The sequence below is a fragment of the Sus scrofa genome, chromosome 3 (assembly GCF_000003025.6).
Source record: "Sus scrofa isolate TJ Tabasco breed Duroc chromosome 3, Sscrofa11.1, whole genome shotgun sequence".
NCBI lineage: Eukaryota > Metazoa > Chordata > Mammalia > Artiodactyla > Suidae > Sus > Sus scrofa.
The window spans coordinates 125,818-148,127 of NC_010445.4; the positions used below are offsets into that span (position 1 = coordinate 125,818).

Consider the following 22,310-nt stretch of genomic DNA (forward strand, 5'->3'; position numbering starts at 1 on the left):
AGGGACCGAACCCGCAACCTCATGGTTCCTAGTCGGGTTCGTTAACCACTGCGCCACGACGGGAACTCCTGCTGCCCTTTTGGGTGGTGGATTATCTTCCTCCTTGTACGCACCACAGGTTTTCATTTTGAGGAAGTCCTGCTCTCTTCTGTCTGCTGTTGCTCATGCTTTTGATGTCGTAACTAAGAAACCATTGCCAAGTCCAAGGTCATGGTGATTTACTGTCATGTTCTCTTGCACAAATGTTATCATGGGGGCTCTCGTATGTAAGCCTTTGAGCCCATGTGTGTGTGGGTGGGTAAGGGTCCAACTTCATTCGTTTGCATGTGGATGGCCAGCTGTCCAGCACCCCTGCTATGTGCTTGTAGGCTTCTTATTTTTTCCTCATGTAAGATTCTGCACCAAGAAGCAGTTTGACTTCTTCTTTTGCACTTTTTAAATTTTCATTTTTGTTTCATTTCAAACCATTTGTGTATTTCTGTTTGAAGTGAATTTTTAAAAAATAACATACTGGAGTCTTGTTTTCCTACCCATCCCAACAATCTCTGTTTTTATACTGAACTTTTCGGTTTGCTAACATTTAAAAGAACTGTTAAACACTGTAACAGCTTTCTTTTTTTTTTGGTCTTTTTTGGGGGGCACCCGTGGCCTGCGGAGGTACCCAGGCTAGGGGGTGAATCAGAGTTATAGCCACTGGCCTGCACCACATCCCCAGCAACAAAGGATTTGAGCCACGTCTGCAACGTACACCACAGCTCATGGCAACACCCGGTCCTTAACCCACCAAGCAAGGCCAGGGATCAAACCATGGATACTAGTCAGGCCGGTTAACCACTGAGCCACAATGGGAACTCCATGTCCAGCAATCTTAAACAAAAAGAACCAAGTTGGAGGAATCACACTACCTGACTTAAAATACTACAAAGCTGCTCTAATTAAAACAGCATGGTACCGGCCTAAAAACAGACATATAGACCAACTGAACAAAATGACTAGCTCAGAAGTAACTCCACACACTTTTGGTAAATAAATCTTTGACCAATAGGACACGATGGGGAAAGAAGAGACCCTTCTACAAACACACAGACAAGAGCAACTGGACTCTTATTTCACTATATATGTAAAAACCAATTCAAAATGAATTACAGACTTACACTGAAGACCTGAAGTCATAAAACCATTAAAAGAAAACACAGGAGTGGTGTTCCCATCACGGCTCAGCAGAAGCAAATCTGACTAGGATCCATGAGGCGCAGGTTCAATCCCTGGCCTCGCTGAGGGGCTGAGGATCCAGTGTTGCCATGAACTGTAGTGTAGGTTGCAGACACGGCTCGGATCCCCAGCCTACGGTGTAGGCAAGTGGCTACAGCTCTGATTGAAGCCTTGCCTGGGAACCTCCATATGCCACAGGTGTGGCCCTAAAAACACAAAAAAAGAAAAGAAAACATAGGGGGAAAGCCTCTCAAGATAGGCCTAGACAGTGACTTTTTTTTTCTTTTTTCTTTTTTTTTTTTTGATATGATCCCCAAAGCAAAGTAACAAAAGCAAAAAGAAACGGGATTGGTGCTAATTAAAAAGCTCCTGGGAGTTCCCTTTGTGGCTCAGCGGTTAACGAACCTGACTAGGATCCATGAGGTATCGGGTTTGATCCCTGGCCTTGCTCAGTGGGAGCAGCCCTAGAAAAGAAGAAAAGCCAAAAAAAAAGAAAGAAAAGAAAAGAAAGAAAGAGACTTAACAGTAGTACCCAAAGAATGCATTAGTACCATTACCTGATGGAACCAATCATTGCCCATGAAACAATTCTGCAGCAACTGATGTCTTTGCTGGTCCAGCAGGCAGTGACCACAGCTGGGGGTCTGGCCGAAGCTCCAGCCCCAGAGCAGATGCTTCTTTAGCTGGGCTGCCTGGACCCGTGGTCCAGCCCCTCAGGAAGACGGTGGGCAGCCTGCAGTTTTCCTGCACGTTTCTCCCCATCTGGGATCTCCCACTCTCTTCAGCAGCCACCACCCACCCCCCAATTTCATGGCCTCGTTTTCCTGGTGAAGACCTGGTTTTCCGCAGGGCGCTCTGCCCTCCCCGGTTCCCCCAACCCCCCGGGGGCACTGCCTGCTCATAGAGGCCTCAGGCTGGAAGCCACGGAATGCTCTTCATACAATAACCACCCCCCCATCTGCTGCTGCTGCTGCTCAGTGCCAGAGGCCTTCAGGCAGCTCCTTTTTGCATTTTGTGCAGATTTTCTTGTTGTTTTCTGTGTGGGGGCGATCTTACAAAATCATCGCAGGAAGCAGAACCAGCAATTACCCATCCACTTTTAGAACTGCCTGGGACACAAACCTCACATCCTTTGAGTCACATTCGGAAAAAGTGTACATTTCATTTGTTTCAAAGGTCACGACGGCTTCACAGCAAGGGACTTGAGAAAGAGCATTCCCTCCTAACAGAGGGCACAGCTGCGGTGTAGGGACAGGGCCCTGGGGAGCCCTGGGGTTTTGCAGAGGTGGGGCTGGGCTGGATGGTACCAGAGACAGAGGTCTCTCTCTGCTCCCGTTCCCTCATAGCAACTTGCTCTGGCCACCAGCCATCTCCTGCATTCCTTCCTTCAAAGCCTCAGGACAAAAGAAGGCAAACCTCAGAGTTCCCATTGGGACTCAGTGGTTAACGAACCTGACGAGCATCCATGAGGACGTGGGTTCAATCCCTGGCCTCGCTCAGTGGGTTAAGGATCCAGTGTTGCCGTGAGCTCCCGGGTAGGTCACAGATGTGGCTCGGAACCCGTGTTGCTGTGGTGTAGGCCAGTGGCGACAGCTCGAACTAGACCCCTAGCCTGGGAACCTCCATATGTTGGGGTTGCAGCCATTAAAAAACAAAAAACAAACAAAAAAAACAAGCAAACCTCTTTCTCTCCACTACCCCTGAAACTGACAACACCTGAACCCAGACAGAACCCAGATGGGGGCTTGAACCTATGGTTTTTAAATTAAGACCACTCAGCCCGTGTCTGGACTTACTGAGGCTCAGGTTTTTTGTGCAGAAGATCAGCGAGAGACCAAGTGATAGACAAGAAGTGGACTTACTAAAACAGGAGGCTTGTGAGAGATGCGAGCGGGCAGGCAAGGAGGCTCTGCCAAGCATCGGGTGGGCTACAGTGTTATTATCCAAGGGCTTGGGGAGAAGACCACTTCTTCCTGGTTCTTAGAGCAGCACCTCCTCCTAGGTATCCGGTAAGAGAGTATTTGACCCAATAAGGTCAGACTAGGACTGTCAGGGGCTTATTCAAATCAGCAGAAGGGGGGTCCTTACCCGCCTGCCCTTGGCCTGAACCTGAACGCAGGCCTCACCCCACCCCGCACCCAGTGACCGGAGGCATATCTCGAGCCTCCACGAGTCCAGCAGGCTGCCTCCTTCTGAGGTCCCTCTTGAGCAGTTATTAACGCACAGAGATGTCCCCAAATCCCCTGGGTCCACTCTCTATCTATGGCCCCTCTTGGGAGCCCTACAGCTCCCTGTGTGACTGTCCCACCCCTTCCCTTCCCCACCCCCTCCCCATCTGAAGAGACTCTCTCCAAGGGATTCCCCGACTCGTCCGCCCCCTCGCCATGTCCATATCCACGTCCACTCTCCAGCACAGCCCTGCCCTCACCTGAGCCCCTGCAGCCGTGTCCTGGGGGCTTGCCAGTCTCCCCCCAACACAAGCCAGAGTCCCTGGCTGACACCCGCCCACCCGCCCCCTCCTGCCCACATGTCAAGTAGAATCTGAGTTCCCGGAACTCCCGCAGCTCCCAGGCCGCCCCCGGCCTTACCTGCCCCACAGCCTCTGCCTACAGCCCCCAGCTGTCCTCATCCATCTGGACAGTCACTCGACTCAGTGTCCACTCCCCAGCACGCCTGCCCTGGCCCCGGGTTGAGGGGGGGCCACCCTCCGCAAGTATCCCACCCTCAACTTGGTCAGCTCTGGCTGCCGTGACAAACCCCGGAACCTGCCCTACAAACAGTGGACACTGACTGCTCCCATCTAGGGACTGGAGGCCCGGACCAAGGTGGCCTGCTGGGCCTTCCTGGGCCCTCACCTGGCGGGGGCGGTGGGGGAGGCCCAAGGGCTGTCTTTTTTTTTTTTTTTTTTCCTTGTCTTTCTGCCATTTCTTGGGCCACTCCCACGGCATACAGAGATTCCCAGGCAAGGGGTCCAATAGGAGCTGTAGCTGCCGGCCTACACTACAGCTCCCGGCAATGCCAGATCCTTAACCCACTGAGCAAGGCCAGGGATCAAACCCGCAACCTCATGGTTCCTAGTCAGATTTGTTAACCACTGAGCCAAGACAGGAACACCCTGAGGGCTGTCTTACAGCAGCATAAAGCCCCACCCTCATGACCCCGTGGCTTCCTCACACTGTCACGGGGGGGGGGGGGGTGTTAGGACTCAACACGTGAACTCGGGGACATGAACAGACAGAGCAGCCTCGGACACTCACGTGTCGCTGCTCCTGCCACTTTATCCGGGGCGGGGGGCGGTGGTTTCGTGTCCATCACTTCCAGCCGATCCTCTCTGGGTCCTGGGTATCGGGGTGAGGGGCCCGTGCACCTGGGAGACCGTTGAAAGCTGCGGTCGCACATCTGAGCTTTGGTGTCAGACAGACCTGGAGTTAAATCCCGGCTCCACCCCTTGCTTGCTGTGACCCCGAGTGAGGCCCCATGAGCCCATTTATCCACCTGTGGAATGTCTTTGAGAGCTTACCTAGCCCCTGGGTGACAGGCCTTCTCCTGTGGTCAAAATTTCACAGGCGTGGCATTCCCGTCGTGGCTCAGTGGTTAACGAGCTTTACTAGCGTCCATGAGGACACAGGTTTGATCCCTGGCCTCACTTAGTGGGTTAAGGACCTGGCGTTGCCGTGACCTGTGGTGTAGGTCACAGATGCGGTTCAGATCCCAGCTGCTGTGGCTGTAGTGTAGACAGGCAGCTACAACTCTGATTCGACCCCTAGCCTGGGAACCTCCATAGGCTGTGAGTGCAGCCCTAAAAAGAACCCCCCCAAGAAAAGTTCACGTGTGTGTTGGCTGCTCACACCTGGGTGCGTTTGTTTACACGGGCGCACGTGCACACACCACATGCACACACGTGCCAGATCCCAGGGGCCCACAGAGCACGGTCACTGGCCATAAAGGACCACAGGGTCAGGGCACTGACCTCCAAGGGATGAAGAAGCTGTGCTCTGGGGTTGGGGACCAGCCACGAGACTTGTGGCTAAAGGTGCTGGTGTCCACAATTTGGTGTCACAGCACGGCTGGGAGGGGCCCTCTGTCTCTGCACCTGGAGAAGTGTGGAGTTGGCAGGACTCAGTCTGGTTAGAGAGGAGCAGCCAAGTTTGGTCCTCAATTTTGCCCAGAATTCCCCAGAGCCAAGGAATGTCCCCCAAGCAGTCTGGTCCCTTCCCTCCGGGTCAGCACAGGCGTGAGGGCAGGTCCAGGGCACTAGGTGAGGGCCCAGGACCAAGGAGGGTTGGGAATTCAGAACACCTCCACCCCGCTGTGCAGGAGGAAGAGTGCCCCTTGCTCAGGGAAGCAGCTTGGCCTGAGAGTGCCCAGGGCCCTGACTCAAACCCCGTCCCTGCTCCCCTCAGGGCACCGCAGACCCCACAGTAGCTGGTGTCTGACTGGAGCTTCTGGGCTGTGACCTCGACTCATCACCCTGTGACCTGCTCAGAAACGACCCTCCCGGCTCTGGACCAGCCCTTGGTCCCTGGCTTCTTCCTAGGGTTCCCCTGGTGTCACCTAAACAGCCCAGACTGTGCCCATCTCCTCTTTAAATATTTTTGAGCAGAGGACGGCTGATTTTAAAAATATAAACCAGGAGATCCCTTCAAGGATCAGCAGTTAATGATCCAGACTAGGATCCATGAGGACCCGGGTTCAATCCCTGGCCTCGCTCAGTGGGTTAAGGATCCTGCGCTGCCATGAGCTATGGTGTAGGTCACAGACGTGGCTCAGATCTGGCGTGGCTGTGGCTGTGGTGTAGGCCGGCAGCTGCAGCTCCGATTCGACCCCTAGCCTGGGACCCTCCATAAGCCGTGGGTATGGCCCTAAAAAGCAAACAAACAAAAAAAAGCAAAAAGGAAAGAAGCGAGGACCTAGTGTGTGATGCTAGTGGTTGCCATGGGCACCGGGGCCAGTTTCCTCTCCTGTAAAAGATGCTATCACCTCCCTACCCCCAGGGCCGGCCCAGTGGAGGGATGTTTTGAAGACTCTATCACAGCCTGACACAGATGGTGAAACCACCGCTTTTCATGGTAATAGATTACTCAGATTTCCCAAAGCATTGCAACAGCGAGTTCCAGCAGAAGCTAGCGGATCCCACCCGCTGCAGGGTCAGATGGGACCGTTAACAGGGCTGGTGGACGGCCTCACCCCACCCTGGGGCCCCTCCCCTCCTCCAAGTGGAAACAGTGACAGCAGCCTGGGGGCTCTGGAGGAGCTGAGGGAAGTGAGTCACCCTGCGGGGGGGGGGGGGGGGGGGTTCAATGTGAGTGTGAAGATGCCTTCTCCACTGCCCCGACCAGGGGAAAGGGCTGTCCTAGGCCAAGCAGGTGCCGCATGTGGGCCAGGACTGCAGCCCCTCGGGCGTTTGTCTTTGCACACCTTTTGCCCGTTTTTCACTTGACATGACACTCTTTTTTTTTTTGCTTTTTTTTAGGGCCGCACCCAAGGCATACGGCAGTTCCCAAGCTAGGGGTCCAATCAAAGCTAAAACTTTCAGCCTACACCACAGCCACAGCAACGCAGGATCCTAGCCAAGTCTGCCTACACCACAGCTCAGGGCAACGCTGGATCCTTAACCCACTGCGCAAGGTCAGGGATCGAACCTGCAACCTCATGGTTCCTAGTCAGATTCGCTTCCACTGCACCATGACGGGAACTCCGCAATACTTATTTCTGAAAGTTTTTATTTGGAAGGGGGTATGTCTGTTTCATAACTATCCTCCCACTTTGTTTTTCATCCTAAATTATAATTTCAACATCACTTCAAATTTATTTAGTGTGTTTTCTTACAAGTTTTTCTAAAAAAATCTTTTTACCTTAGAGCCAATAAATACTGTCCTGCTTTGTTTTGTCTTTCTGTTCTTTTGCGGTTTTCTTTTGAAGTCAAATCAGTGTGGAAATTACCATATTCTTTTTTTTTTTTTTTTTGTCTTTTGTCTTTTTAGGCCAGCACCCACGGCACATGGAGGTTCACAGGCTAGCGGTCCAATCCAAGCTGTAGCCGCCAGCCTTCGCCACAGCCACAGCCACGCAGGATCCGAGCCGTGTCTGCAACCTACACCACAGCTCACGGCAATGTCAGATCCTTAACCCACAGAGCGAGGCCAAGGATCGAACCCGCAACCTCATGGTTCCTAGTCGGATTTGTCTTGACTGTGCCACAATGGGAACTCCCCACAGTTGGTTTAGAAAGATGCAGATGCACTTTTTCTTTAACTTATCCAGAGTCCTGCAGCCCAGAATTAATCTGCTCTCCAGGCACAGCTGCCCTCCCTCACGGTTTCTATAAGCTTGGTGCCACAGCCTCGGCCTTCCCGTAAGGGTCTGCTCCTGGCTTGTCTACTGAGATCAGGTGTCAGTCTGTCCCTGTTCCAGTCTCCAAATTACTGCCGACTCTAGAGGAATCGTGCTCTTGCCACACATTCTAACACCTCCTGCTCCGCCCCATGCCTCTGCTCACCTCTGCAGATGCTGGCAGCCACGTCATGTGTGAAGGGCCCACTCTGCCCTTGGGTTGCAGCTGTGGGCAGGTCCTCTTGGCATCCAGCCACTCCCACACCCGCCTGGTCCCTCTGCCCTTGGCTCACCCGGAAACACCCGCGTGGTCTCAGGGATGCCACACCCACATTCCAGCTTCCTGGGCTGCGGGCGACGTGTCTTTCACTGTGTTTGCTCTTTCCATGATTTCCTAACGCTCCAGAGTCTCAGTGAGAAGGGCAGGGAGCCACCCTAGCACCAGCAGACCCCAGGATGACCATCTTAGCCTGGTTGCCAACAACAGAGGAACCCAAGAACAACCGGGACCCGGGGGCTCATGGCTCGTGGCTCATCTTAGGAGCATCAGGCCTTGCCCCAACCTGGGAGAGCGGGGTCAGGGGAAAGATGGACGCTGAGCCTGGACCACGAGGCCTGGCTGTCGTGGAGGCAGCATGTGGCCGGGGTCAGCACGCCTCCCCCTGTACACGGAACAGGCCTGCCCAGCCCCTGGGCCGGTCCCTTCTCCCCTCCAGCCTGTGCTATGAGGTCTCAGGTGCCCCTGAGATCTGGCTCCCCTCCCATGACCCCTGTGTTAAGTCCACCCCTTGGCCATGTGTGCGGGGGGACAGTTCCCTTCTCCTGCAGCCATTTCCTGAGGACGACCAAACAGAGGGACCCCTGGTGAAACCTCCACCAAAGCCTCTCCCTCCAAGGACAGCCCCAAAGGCATTTAAAAAAAAGTGGAAAAAATTCAGGTTTTCAAAAATAGTAGATGTTATGAAACACACTGCACAGTTCCTCTTTTTTGGATAAAACAGAAAACACATGGTTATTTTTAGCCCCCAGGGCTCCACTGGGAACAAGTGATGTCCACACAGAAAGGCCCGTTCGATCAGCTGCCCCCGGAGGACAGAGCCACCGTGAAGGACGCGGGCCAAAGGCACACGGCCCCCCAGGAAGCCTCTTCCTCCTCTCACCCAGAGAACCAGCTCAGGTCCCGAGGCCCCGGGCTCCGTCCCCTCGTGGGTGACAGTGAGATCTTAGATTTATGAGGAGGGTTTAAGAAAGACATTTGCCCCACGGGCTTTGCCCGCTACCCCCCCATCCACCCCGCCAGTGGCGCTATTACCATCGCTGTCGCCGTCAGGGTTCATCTGATTTCGATGTTCATGCAGTAAGTCATCCCTCCGGGGACCAGCCATCCGGACGACTCCCTTCTCCCAGGAAGCTGACCCCTGTGTCCTCCTCGTGCAGACAGGACGGTGGAAAGGACAGCCTCCAGGATTTCACCAGGAGACAGGCGCGCGTCTGAGCGGGGCCCCACGGCCGAAGCTGGAATGACCTGAGGAAGAGCATCGGCTTTCATCATCAACAGAGTGAAGGTGCCATTAAATGAAGTGACGGTGCCAGCTAATCTTCCAAAGACCGCAATGTCTGAGGCCATACTGATAAAAACATTCAAGTAAATGGTCAGACAATAAACCAATGTTTTCCTACATAAGACTTTCCCAATAAGTCTTATTGGGAGCTCCCGTTCGTGGCTCGGCAGAAAGACATCTGACTAGGAACCATGAGGTTGCGGGTTCGATCCCTGGCCTCGCTCAGTGGGTAAAGGATCTGGCACTGCCGTGAGCTGTGGTGTAGGTCACAGACATGGCTCAGATCCCGTGTTGCTGTGGCTGTGACGTAGGCTGGCAGCGGCAGCTCCGATTCAACCCCTAGCCTGGGAACCTGCATATGCCCCAGGTACAGCCTTAAAAAGACAAAAAAAAAAAAGAAAAAAAAAAAGAAAAAGTCCTATTAAGAATAAAGGAATGAGGGAAAGAGAACATCACCATTAAGCAAACAACCCCTAATAACCGTTTCCAGCAACCGGGCAAAAATCTGAGAAACAGGATATCGGCATAGCCTCCAAGCCTCTTCCCTAAATGTGTATTAAACATTACCTTGGGGGAGGCGGGCAGAAACGGTCATTCTGCACATATTTTCAGAGCAGGACTTCTCAACAGCACTCTGCCTTCCCTTCCCCACTAAGTTTTTCTTTTGTGAGAATCTGCTTACCTAGGAACCTCAGAGTACTTCCGATTTTTTTTTTTTTTCCTGTCTTTTTGCCTTTTCTAGGGCCGCTCCTGCGGCACAAGGAGATTCCCAGGCTAGGGGTCAAATCAAAGCTGTAGCCACTGGCCTACACCATAGCCACAGCAACGCCAGATCTGAGCCACATCTGTGACCTACACCATAGTTTACGGCAACGCCGGATCCTTAACCCACGGAGCAAGGCCAGGGATCGAACCCAAAACCTCATGGTTTCTAGTCGGATTCGATGGCCACTGAGCCATGATGGGAACTCCAGAGTAATTCTGATTTAGAACACACCAAAATCTTGAAACAACGAATTACAAAAACCACAGGCTAGGAGTTCCTGCCGTGGCGCAGTGGTTAACAAATCTGACTAGGCACCATGAGGTTTCAGGTTTGATCCCTGGCCTTGCTCCGTGGGTTAAGGATCCGGCGTTGCCGTAAACTGTGGTGTAGGTCACAGATGTGGCTCAGATCCTGCGTTGCTGTGGCTCTGGCGGAGGCCGGCAGCTACAGCTCCGATTAGACCCCTGGCCTGGGAACCTCCCATATGCCGCGGGTGTGGCCCAAGAAATGGCAAAAAGACAAAAAAACAAACAAACAAACAAACAAACCCCACAGGCTGGGAGTGTGAGTCAAAGGAAAAATAAAGCCACATGGTCAAACAGGCTTGCTCTGTACCTGTGCCCACTCCCCCTACTCCTCCCACTCCCCCCACTGCCCACTCCCCCTACTCCCGGCCCACACAGGAGGGACGAAGGTCCAAGATCCCTGGCCTTGGTGAGCAACGTCACAGGTGACCAGAGAAGAGGAAGACGTCGGAAGGCTACCTCAGCACAGTAGAGGCCGAGCTGCAGGGCCTCAGCTCAGAGGGGCTGGGGACGAGGGAGGGAGCAGCACAGCCCCCACACACGCCACACCAGGAACGGCTGGAGGCCCGAGGAGTGGGAGAGGGCAGAGGGTGTTCTGCCAAAGTGGCATTTGGGCATTTTCTCAAAGGGCCCTAAGGAGGGCTAGAGAAACTTTTGCTTTGGGTGAGGCTGAATGACCCTCCCCAGGCCCCCAGGTGCTGAAAGGACAGCCATCTACACTCCTCCAGGCTCCCTGCAAACAGGGAACACGGCAAGGCCCTGGCCCTCCATCCCCCTGGTGGGAGAAGACCAATCTTGTTTTAACCTGCGTTTACCTGGTGGCTCACGTGCTGACCCTTTTTTCGCACATCCAGCGGTCATCTGTGTCCTGGCGCAGCCCATCCTGCTGTCTGCTGAAGAGTCTGTCGATTCATGAAGGGCGTGAACTTTCTAGGTGAGCCCCAACTCCCTATGCCCTGCTCACTGCTCATGCGCTGTTTCAACTATGAGGGGACATACATGAAACTTTCCGTCTCCTCCTGTGGCTCCTGTTCCAAGGTGGGGGCCACAGTCAGGGTCGTGGGAGCCGTCTCAGTGACAACGTCGGATCCTTAACCCACTGAGCCACCAGGTAACTCCTTGTCTACTTTAGAGGGAAGACTTTCTGGTGAGAATTGTTTTTTCTTTTTTTTAGGGCTGCACCTGCAGCATATGGAGGTTCCCAGGCCAGGGATGGGTTGAATTGGAGCCGTAGCCGCCGGCCTACACCACAGCCATAGCAACACCAGATCCAAGCTACATCTGTGACCTACCCCACAGCTCACAGCAACGCCAGATCCTTAACCCAGGGAGCAAGGCCAGGGATGGAACCTGTGTCTTCATGGATGCTAGTCAGATTGGTTTCTGCTGCGCCACAACGGGAACTCTGTGACTAGGAATTTAACTGCCATTGAGGCACACCCTGGAGAGTTGCCAGAACACAGAGAAGTCCCCTCCTTAAAAGCAGATGCCTGGGGAGTTCCCGTTGTGGCTCAGTGGTTAACAAATCTGACTAGGAACCATGAGGTTGCGGGTTCGATCCCTGGCCTTGCTCAGTGGGTTAAGGATCCGGCATTGCTGTGAGCTATGGTGTAGGTTGCAGATGCGGCTCAGATCCCGAGTTGCTGTGGCTCTCGTGTAGGCTGGCGGCTACAGCTCTGATTAGACCCCTCGCCTGGGAAGCTCCATATGATTCAACCCCTAGCCTGGGAACCTCCATATGCCGCGGGAGCAGCCCTAGAAAATGCAGAAAGACAAAAAAAACAAAAAACAGACACCAGGCACATACTCTCCCCAATGCCCCTTCAGGACCCCGGGGGAGCCTGCCAGCCCCAGCTCTCCCACAGGGCACCAGGGCCGAGTCCCTGGCAAGTGGGTCATCCTGGGTGTTCTTTGTCCTGGGCAGGGAGGTCACTACTCTCAACAGCAGTGACAATCCACTAAACACAAATGTTAAAATGTTATTAAACACGTGGTTGAAAGAGACAAATTCGCCCCTGCCTGGCCTCCAACCTCACGCCTCTCTCCCTTGCCTCCAACTCTGGTTCTCATCCTCAGGACAGGGGGGCAGAGACCCGTCCTGCATTTCCCTCTCTGAGATCCAACCCTAGGCTATCGCACGGCTGCAGCCTTCTCTCACTGAGGACGGCAGGGAAGGGCTGCGGGATTAAGGGCCAGAGGCACTGCTGTGCCTGCATTCGGTGCCCTGGGACACAGTCGAGTTCAAGTGCGTGCTGTGTGTTCTGGAAGGGTTGGGTGCACACACAAGAAACAGTCACTGCCTTCTGTGCAAGCCCCAGCAAGACCCCGGGGAGAAGCCCATCTGCAAGGGGCAGGCGGCAGCTGCTCTCCTGCAGGCACCCTTGTTCATCTCAAGGCAGGGCATGGCGCTGCAGCTGGGCCTGCAATGGCCCAGGCTGACCCCGACTTACTGGGAAGCAGAGGATGAAGTCTGGGCTTGTATTCTGGGCACCTTAAGCTGACATCCTCCCACCCCCTCCGCCCCCCAGGTCTCTTCCTACAGAAGGGTTTCTGGCTAGGGCGAGGGATCCAAACACTGCTGGGGGCCCTGGGAGATCCAATGGGAAAGGCTGTCTATTTGAAGGAGGATCCCAGCAGAGAGGTCTGAGCTCCTGACGGCCAGCTAAGAGCCCAGCCTGCCCATCTGCAGACTCTGAGCCCTCTCTGTGGCCGCGCTAAGGATTCAGAGGTGCCTGGAGGGAATGCAGCCCCAGTAACCCCAGAGAGAAGCTGTCCCCAAATCCCAGTGACGCATGCACTTTCCTGAGTGCTGGGATAAAGGGGTGAAATGCTGACAGGTGCAGGGTGCAGGCCCGGGCCTTTGTGCAAAGGTCATTGAGCTGGTGCAGGCCCCACCTCTCCCTCTCTGGGTCAGGGCTCAGCATAGACCCCGCAGTGCACAGACCAGGCATAGCCACTCTTCTTTCTCTTGACCTCTGCTGATCCTCACCAGGCTTGGCCTCAGTCCTGCAGTCTCACCCTCTGCAGCTGATCTGTGCCCTGGGCTCACCTCGGACACGTTTGGGATCCAGGGGTCAGGAACCCAGGGCTGTGACTAGTCAGGAGTCCATACCTCAGCCAGAGGACCTGACTCCAAGGCTCCTGCGCCACGCAGATGAGGGCCGCTGGGGTGCGCCTAAATGCCCGCCCAAATGACCACATCACAGAAAATCAAAAGCGGCCCAGGATAAACCAAGCATCAGACAAAAACGAAAATATTAACAACCCACTGTGTTAAACTGGCCTGTGCCCATTTAAGCTTTCCATTCAGGGCTTCGCACTGCGCCTGTCCCCTCCTCAGGTCACTGCGAGAGAGCTACCTGAAATCGCTCTTAGGGACACTGGAATCCACACATCGGCCTACCCTGTCCCCTAAACTAGAGGTGAGCGGAGTGGAGGCAGCCTCCTAGTCCCGGCACAGACTGGGGGCTTGGCCCGCCAGGCCCACAGCGGAAGGCATCTGGCTCGGGTCCCCGGGGACACCCTGTCCATCCAGCCTCAGGATCTGCGCGGGCCAGAGGCGCCCCGCGGTCTGAGCACAGGTGCGCGATGGCCCAGCTCCGCCAGCATCAGCCTCCTGGTCATTCGTGCGGGTCCGCCCCTCATCTCATCCCCACCACCAGGCCTCCTTGTCATCGCTTCTCATCCCTGCGCCTCGTCCACGCTTTAGTGTCCAGGCTAACCTGGTCCCTCAGACCTGGGCACACCGCTGCCTCCATTCAGGCAGCTCCAACCTGGGAAATAAGATCCAAGCGGCTGCGGCGTCAGCGAGGGCAGCCGGCTAAACTGCGGGACTTCCAAGGCCTTTTAAAATACTGGAAGACACCCGCAGCGGGCTTTTTGTTCACTCTCCTAGGAGGTCTAAGAAGTCCAAGCTGAAAACCATTCCTTGAGACTCTCCAGGTCAGGAGAAAGGCCAAGGGCAGAGACAGGGATGAGGAGGGTTAGGCAGACGGGGCCGAAATGGGAAAACGGATGAACGACGGCAACCCTAGCCCTTCAGCAAAGCTGGAGCACAAGGAGGAGAGCAGAGGCTCGGCGGGACGCGTCGGAGAAGGGAAGGGAGGGAGGGCACACGGGGAGCTCGGGCAGCAGGGCGGCGGGAGACGTGGGCGGAGCCAGAGTGGCGGCAGGGGCGGGGCGTCGGCGCTTCCCGTCGGCTTGCGATGGCGTCACGGGCCGCGCGGGCGGTGAGGACCTAGCGCGTCACTCCAATGTGCGCCAAGGGGCTGGGCCGCTCTGCGTGAGAAGCAGGCCGCCTCTCAGCAGAGGCTCCTGCCTGGCAGCGGCCGCACACCACAAACACTCCTGGGGAAACCGGACAAGCGTTACAGACCTGCGAGACGCACCTGAAACCTCAACTCGCCTGCAGACCGTGGGCTTCTAGCCACGCGGGTGCAGCGGCTGCCGCCACTGCGCCCGCGCAGACCGATTGTCACGCCAGGCCTGCGCGTGCGTGTGCACGCGCCCTCCCCGCGTTCCCTAGCAGGCCCTCCGCTCTGCGCGTGCGCCGGGCTCTGAGCGCGTGGCCGGAGCGGTCCGCGCCTTCGGTATGGGTTTAAGCGTCTAAGCGCGAGTTAAGCATAAGGGCACAAAATACTTGTAATTTTTCATTTTTGTAATTACAAAATACTTGTAATTTTTCTCTGACAAGGGCCTCATAAGAATTACGTTTTTCTGGAGTTCCCGTCGTGGCGTAGTGGTTAACGAATCCGACTAGAAACCATGAGGTTGCGGGTTCGGTCCCTGCCCTTGCTCAGTGGGTTAACGATCCGGCGTTGCCATGAGCTGTGGTGTAGGTTGCAGACGCGGCTTGGATCCCGTGTTGCTGTGGCTCTGGCGTAGGCCAGCTGCTGTAGCTCCGATTAGACCCCTAGCTTGGGAACCTTCATATACCGCGAGTGCGGCCCTAAAAGAGACAAAAAAAAAAAAAAAAAGAGAGAGATTGAAGGGTCATCACTTTCATATGCCCTAGTGGGAGTTACCTGTTGGCCTAGCAGTTAAGGATTTGGCCTTGTCACTGCCCTAGTGCTGGTTCAATCCTTGGCCCAGGAACTTGCACATGCCACAGGCACATCCAAAAACAAAACAAAACAACTTTGGAGTGCCTGGCAGCGGCGCAGCGGAAATGAATCCACCTAGGAACTGTGAGGTTGCAGGCTTGATCCCTGGCATCACTCAGTGGGTTAAGGATCAGGCGTTGCCATGAGCTGTGGTGCAGGTCACAGATGCCACTTGGATCTGGCATTGCTGTGGCTGTGATGTAGGTTAGCAGCTGTAGCTCCTATTAAACTCGTAGTCTGGGAACCCTCATATGCCGCAGATGCGGCCCTATGTATATATACCCTAGTGGCCTTGGTACCGCTGTCCATCTTAGCTTCACTGGTATTCTAAAGGCTCCGGGCCAACTAATATCCTCACTTTCTTGTTTGGGACACGGGGGCGGATCTTAGTCACCAAGTTTTGGCCCCTTGCTCACCCCTGGGCTCTGGGAGAAGTGCAAGGGTCAAAGGGAGTGTGGGGTCAGGAGATCAGGGAAGATCCTGGCGGTAAGAGCCCTGGGAAGTGGGCTGAGATGCCTTGGGGCCAGGGGTGGGTGGCCTTGACCTGGGCGGTTCAAGGGCTGAAGGGCTAAGTACTGGCTCTGTCCTGACCACTTTCAGATGGCTGGTGTCTCCTCTCCACGGTAAACTGCATACCAATGGGGAGAGAAGAGGTGAGAAATAAAACAGTGCCTGTCCTATTAGTAAAACAAAGGCTATCAGCAGCAGACCCAGATTGCAGCCACACCCACACCCCACCCCCTGCCTTGGGGAGTGGGCCCTAGGAAACTCTGGAGGGAAACAAAGAATACCTGCCCTCTGCAGACATTAGGCTGCAGCCATTAGGCTGCCGGGGAAAACAGGACACTGGCCCCCAGTGGCTGAGGTGCACATCAAAGGAGTGATTTCATCGGAGCCCATACCTGGCATCTTCCCATTCACAGAAAAACTGAATTCCTTAACTTGACCCATCTAGTTTTCTTTTATTAACAGTAATCTTTTGTTCTGACTACCTGCCTTTTGTTGCAAAATCCCTATACATCCTCTACCCCCTCGCCTCCGTGGAGCAGTTTTCTCAGGGTTATTTGAGATGCTGCCTCCCGCGGGCCTGAAGTCCTAAGAAGGTTTGGTGAATAAAACTTTCAACTCTCAACTTTTAGGTTGTGCAGGGGGTTTCGTGTGTATGTGTGTTTGGTTTTCTTGTTTTTTTTCTTTTCAGCTGACAGCTTCCACAGCCAAACTCCCTGCAGTCAGAGTGATGGCTCCTTCCCACTTTGCAGAGGAGGTGGGCTGGGTGGGGTTAGGGAGGCCTCTCTTGTTCGGGCTTTGCCCATCTGGGAGGTTCCCCTTAGGTCCCAGGCAGCCCACGCACTCAGCTCTCCCCTCACCCCTTGAGATTTGAAGGACGAGACCCCCAGGTGGGATGCTGACAACGGGTGGAAGCTAAATCCTGTCCTAATCTCTTCTGAGGCAGGAGGGGTGTGTTCACCAGACAATGGAAACAAAGGTCAAGGAATCTCTTAGTTTGAAATGAGCGGGAATGGCTGGGCCAGGCAGGAACGGAGGCTGGGAGGGAGGGCCTCCAGGAAGACCGGGGCCAGGGCCGGGGTGGGGGGTGGGGAGAGAACCCCTGACACCCCCAGAGTGGGGAGGGGGTGAGGGGGCTTGGGCCCAGCAGGATGGAGGGGCTAGCCATCCAAAGCATCCTCCTGCTGACTTAGAAAAAAAAAATGCACAACGTGAGAGTTGTGAGTTAAGTTTTATTTGGGCAAAATGAAGACTACTGTCCAGGAGACTGCATTTCAGAGAGCTCTGCGAAACGGCTCTGAGGAGGCGAGGGGGAAGGGAGCATGTATAGGAGTTTGGCGACAAAGGGGAGGTAGTTAGAACAAAAGATCTCTGTTAACTGAAGAAAACTAGTATCTCCTGATCTCGGGTCTTCTTCGTTTCCTTCCTGAGCCCCTCAGGGCTCGCTGCTGGGAAGTGGCTGCAAGGATAAGGCAGACCTTGCTTTTGCTCTTTTTTTCTTTTTTTTTTTTTTTTTGTCTTTTTAGGGCCTCACCTGTAGCATATGGGAGTTCCCAGGCTAGGGGTCAAATCGGAGCTACAGCTGCCGGCCAACATCACAACCACCAGCCACAGCCACAGATCTGGGCTGCGTCTGCAACCTACGAGACAGAGCACAGCTCAGAGCCACGCCAGATCCTTAACTCACTGAGGGAGGCCAGGGATGGAATCTGCATCCTCAAGGATGCTACTCAGATTCGTTTCCCCTAAGCCAAAACCGGAACTCCAAGGTGCTGTGACTTCAAAGATCCCCAGAAACCCTCACCTGACCCCCTGACTCGAGCCTTGACGACTTCGAATTGATCTATGGAAGGAGAAGAATGCAGACACCCTTAATCCTTATCAACAGCCCTGGTTGATTTTTTCTCAGGCTAAGCCTATAAAACCCCTTGCTATCCCCTCTCCAGGGAGGACACCGTTTTGAGGGCATTAGCCTGCTGTGGCCTCCTTTGCCTGGCAAAGCAATAAAGCTGTTCTTTCTGCTTCACCCAATACTTTGTCTCTGAGACTTAATTGATGCCTCCGCACAGAGGCTGGTGTCAGCTACAAATGGAGTAGCCGCTTGGTCCCGCTGCCTCAAAGCTTCATCCAGAAGCGCTCACTGAATTCTGGGAGCGAAAGGCTTTCAGAGACCCAGGCAGTAGTAATGGACAAATGAAACAGCTCACAGACTCCAGTACAGGCTTTCGAGCTCTGTGAGCCGTGCCGTCCATGCCCGGTGACTGGGTCCCCAACTCACCAGAGAGAGGCAGAATACCTTTTGTCCTGGTTTATCTGAATTATTTATGCGGAAAAGCTATTTTTGCCTTAGCTGGGAAGGACTGTTTACACGCACACTTCTTTTTACACAACTCCTGTCTATTGTTACTGAATTTTTTCACCTATTCTTGAGGAATGCCTGTGGATAACAAGAAAAGACATAAGAAATGACCTTCACCTGGACACTGGTCCAGCGTCCCCCTCTCTGCCCCATGCGTGTCTTAGAATAAGCTGAGAGCAGAGACTGGTCTACTTGAGATGAAATTTCTTTGGAGAATAATTTCTATTTTATCTGTTACCTGGCCAATATTTAAAGCCAGTATGTAGAGTGCAGCTGAAGAGATTTGGAATCAATGGATTTTAAGAAAGAAGCTGTTTTAGAGTGCTGCATCTAAGAGGGGTTTGGCAAATAAGAGGAACAGAGAGGAGACCAGGAGTTGGGGGGGCCGAGAGTCAGGGCCCAGAGGAGCAGCCAGGAACCAGACAAAGCGAACACAGGGCAGCAGACAGCCCAGGGCTGGGCCTCCCCTCCCCATGAGGAGAGAACTCAGCAGGAGCCTCAGAAGTTGGTGGAAGTCATTGCTCCGGCCAGCTTCTTGTTCTGCCCGGTTCTGACAGCATGCTTGGTGCCCACCCCATGAGGCAAGGTTGGTGTCCTGCCTCTCCTTCCGTCTTCATCTCCCAGCTCCCATCAAATGGTTATTTTTATATTGTCAAGCTGATAGATATGTCTGTTGTTCTGTGACCATAATTTTTTTTTTTTTTTGTCTTTTGTGTTTTGGGGTTGCACCCAAAGCATCTGGAGGTTCCCAGACTAGGGGTCGAATCGGAGCTGCGGCTGCTGGCCTACACCACAGCCACAGCAACGCCAGATCCAAGCCTCATCTGCGACCCACACCACAGCTCATGGCAATGCCGGATCCTTAACCCACCAAGCGAGGCCAGGCATCCAACCCGAAACCATGGTTCCCAGTGGGATTCATTTCCGCTGCGCCACCACGGGAACCCCTGTGACCATAATTAAGTCATTGGTCTGGGGCACCAGTGAGTATGCCCAAGACACCCCACATGCTGTGTTTCACTCACCGTTGCTGCTGTCTTGTCCATGCTGTGACCGTCCTGGAGGCGGGGCTTGAACCAGGTCGTAGCGGGAGAGTTTACACCCTAACCTGTGAATCGGCACTGATTTTCTGCTTTTGTGGAGCTGCCTTAAGGAAAGAGAAAACATTAACAGTGCGTATTAAACTTAGCCCAAGGAAATGGAAGAACTGTCCTTTCAGTATTACGAAACTTATCCCAAGTCAGCCACAAAGTCATTGACAAACAAGAGACAATCAGACTTAGTTTTGTGCCTTCTTTTTTTCTCATCCATTAATGAAAAAAAAGAAAAAATCCGTCACCATCTGTGGAAATGACCCTCACTGGTCAATGACAGGCATAAACCCTGTAGATACCAAAAATCAACGGAAGTATCCTGTGAGAACCAGCTGACAGCATCCGCTGTGCCTACTGGTCCTGCCCTAAAAAAGAAAAAGAAAAAGAAAAAAAGCAAATTCTCAAGCCAGGAATCGAACCCGCACCACACCAGCAACCTGAACCACTGCAGGGACAACGCTGGATCCTTAACCTGCTGCACCACAAGAGAACTCCCAACTTTCACTTCTTCTTCTGTCAAATTCCTGCTATTTTTATACCGGCAATCATGTAAAGTTCAGACACAAGGAGATTTACTTACTTAATGATGCACCCATTTTTGTATAGATTTTGGAGGTCCTGGGTGCTTCTATTTGACTCATCATTATTGCGGCAAGTTGTGTATCGACGCGGCTGACGCCCCCATGGTCTGTGCAGAGTTCATCACGGCCAAGGATGCTGCCCTAGTTCATGGGAGCCCAGGCCTGGGTGGGACCCTGTGACGGTTGCAGCAGATTCCCAGGTACTTAGAGAAAAGCCGTGAGACACAGTCAGCCTCCTTATCCTCAGCGGTTTATAGGAGGCTGGTCCTTGCTGGCCGCTTCTTTCCTCCTTTTGCCTCCTCTTGACTCTCTGGGGCCGTGGCCTGCGGCTGCCATCGCCACACCCGCTTCCTTCCTGGTCTGGGACCTGCTCATTCAGGGAGCTGGGCTCATTCAGGGAGTTGGGGGTGTCCTGCAACCGCACTTCAGGGGTCTGATGTTTCCAGAGACATTTGGGGTTGTCCGGGCTGAGGGAATGCTGGTCCCTGGACAGTCCTAAGGTGGCAGAAGGCTGGCCCTGCGGGCAGGTGATTCGTCCCTGCCCAGGACGCATGTACGTAGGTGGCTAGTGTCACCTTTGCAAATGCCAAGCCTGGGCTGGGCTGGCCACCTCCCCTGAGCAGGGATGGGGGACCTTGAGGGTTTCACCGTGGACTGTTGGCCCGAGCTGCTTCTGAAAGGAACCCCCATGTAGTAAGGGCGGTGTCTGTGACAGTGGGTTTAACTCACAGGATCATCCAGAGACATCGAACAGGGGTGTTGGGAAGCTGTGCAGCCATGTGCTGTGGTCCTGTGGCCAGCTTCCCCGTGGCACTGACCACTGAGGGCACAGGTGGTCTGATTATGTTTGGATTGTCCTTTTTTTTTTTTGTCTTTTGTCTCTTTATGGCCACACCCAGGAGGTTCCCAGGCTATGGGTCAAATCGGAGTTGTAGCCACCGGCCTACACCACAGCCACAGCAAGGTGGAATTCGAGCCACGTCTGTGACCTACACTACAGCTCACAGCAACACTGGATCCTTAACCCACTGAGGGAGGCCAGGGATCGAACCCGAAACCTCATGGTTGCTAGTTGGATTCGTTTCTGCTGCGCCACAATGGGAAACCCCCGGATCGTCCTTAAATAAAGAGGCTGCCTGTGTGGCCTCCCACTCGGTCCCATCAGCGACGATACAAACCCTACCCGCCATCCTCCATCCACACAGTCAGCGCTGCTCTCCAGGCGTAATTAAAGAAAAACGAGCCGTTGCTGGGAACGTTACAGGACATGACAATTGCTGCCCTCTCTGCCCGAAGCTGTAACCATGATGGATGACCCACTGTTGGGTTATTGTGAAAGATGGACCAGCTTATGAATTTCAACAAAACCTAAAATATCACCAGTGAGTGCGGTCCGCTTAATGGTTCATAAACCAGCTGCTTGATTGCTGACACAAAAGGTCTAGAAGGAGGGCCTGGTCTGTCCCAGCAAAGCTTGGACTGAAAATGAGGATTTTCTCAGGAGCCTTTATTTCTCTCTTTCTCTCTCTCTCTCTTTTTTTTTTTTTTTTTTTTTTTTTTTTTTGTCTTTTTGCCTTTTCTAGGGCCGCTCCCACGGCATATGGAGGTTCCCATCTAATCGGAGCTGTAGCCGCCAGCCTACTCCAGAGCCACAGCAACATGGGATCTAAGCCGCGTCTGCCATCTACACCACAGCTCACAGCAACGCCGGATCCTTAACCCACTGAGCAAGACCAGAGATCAAACCTACAACCTCATGGCTCCTAGTCGGATTCGTTAACCACTGCGCCACGATGGGAACTCCAGGTGCTGGGAATTGACAGCAGCACCTGGGTGCAGGCTGGACGTGGCTTCCACCCTAAGCCTGTTCACATGGTGCTCCGTGCAGTGCTGAGGACAGCGGTTAGCACTGCATGGGCCTGCAGTGCACCTGCCATGTGACCTGGGGCGGTCACCTCCCTCCCGCCTCCAGACCTGGGGTGACACCACCCAGAGGGCAGGAAGCCAAGGTCAGGGTGAAGCGCCTCCAGGACGCAGCCCAAGGGCAGGTAGCCACTGCTCGCCACCCTCTCCCGGGTTCCTCTGAAGACCTCGGCCTCTCTGTCTGCTTCTGCTCATGTCTCAGCACGCCAGGCAGTCCGGAAGCTGGCATGGAGGGCGTGGTCTTGCCTAGTGACAAGTGACAAGATCAGAAAGGAAAGACTTTACCTTCACGGGTGGGGGAGGGGCGCCGTGGTGAGAGGTGGACGTAGAGCCAGAGCCGATGCAGTGGGTTTCCCAGGACCCGGGCAAGCTGCCTCCTGACCATGGTCAGAGTGATGGGTTCTTCTCTGACAAGCAGCCTGAGGACCGAGGGCCGTCATGGAAACTGGGCCAGGGCACAGGATGCTGACAAAGACTCTGTGTTTCTGCAGGAGCAGCTGCCTTGGAATAATCACAGATGTGGCCAGTCCTGCTTGTCACTCCCTTAGTTAGGTTCAGCTGCATAA

General features: G+C 54.1%; 1 protein-coding gene across 1 annotated transcript in view; it reads right to left on the minus strand.

Moving 5' to 3' along the window:
- The window catches only part of LOC106507337 (translation initiation factor IF-2-like), a 33,902-nt gene continuing 16,062 nt past the window's right edge, over positions 4,471 to 22,310 (minus strand). Inside the window, exons 4-7 of the mRNA XM_021087962.1 lie at positions 22,030 to 22,302; positions 19,172 to 19,293; positions 8,858 to 9,070; positions 4,471 to 4,579 (exon numbers count right to left, since the gene is read on the minus strand). The gene's annotated coding sequence lies outside the window, so the exon portion shown is untranslated. The remainder of the gene's footprint in view (positions 4,580 to 8,857; positions 9,071 to 19,171; positions 19,294 to 22,029; positions 22,303 to 22,310) is intronic.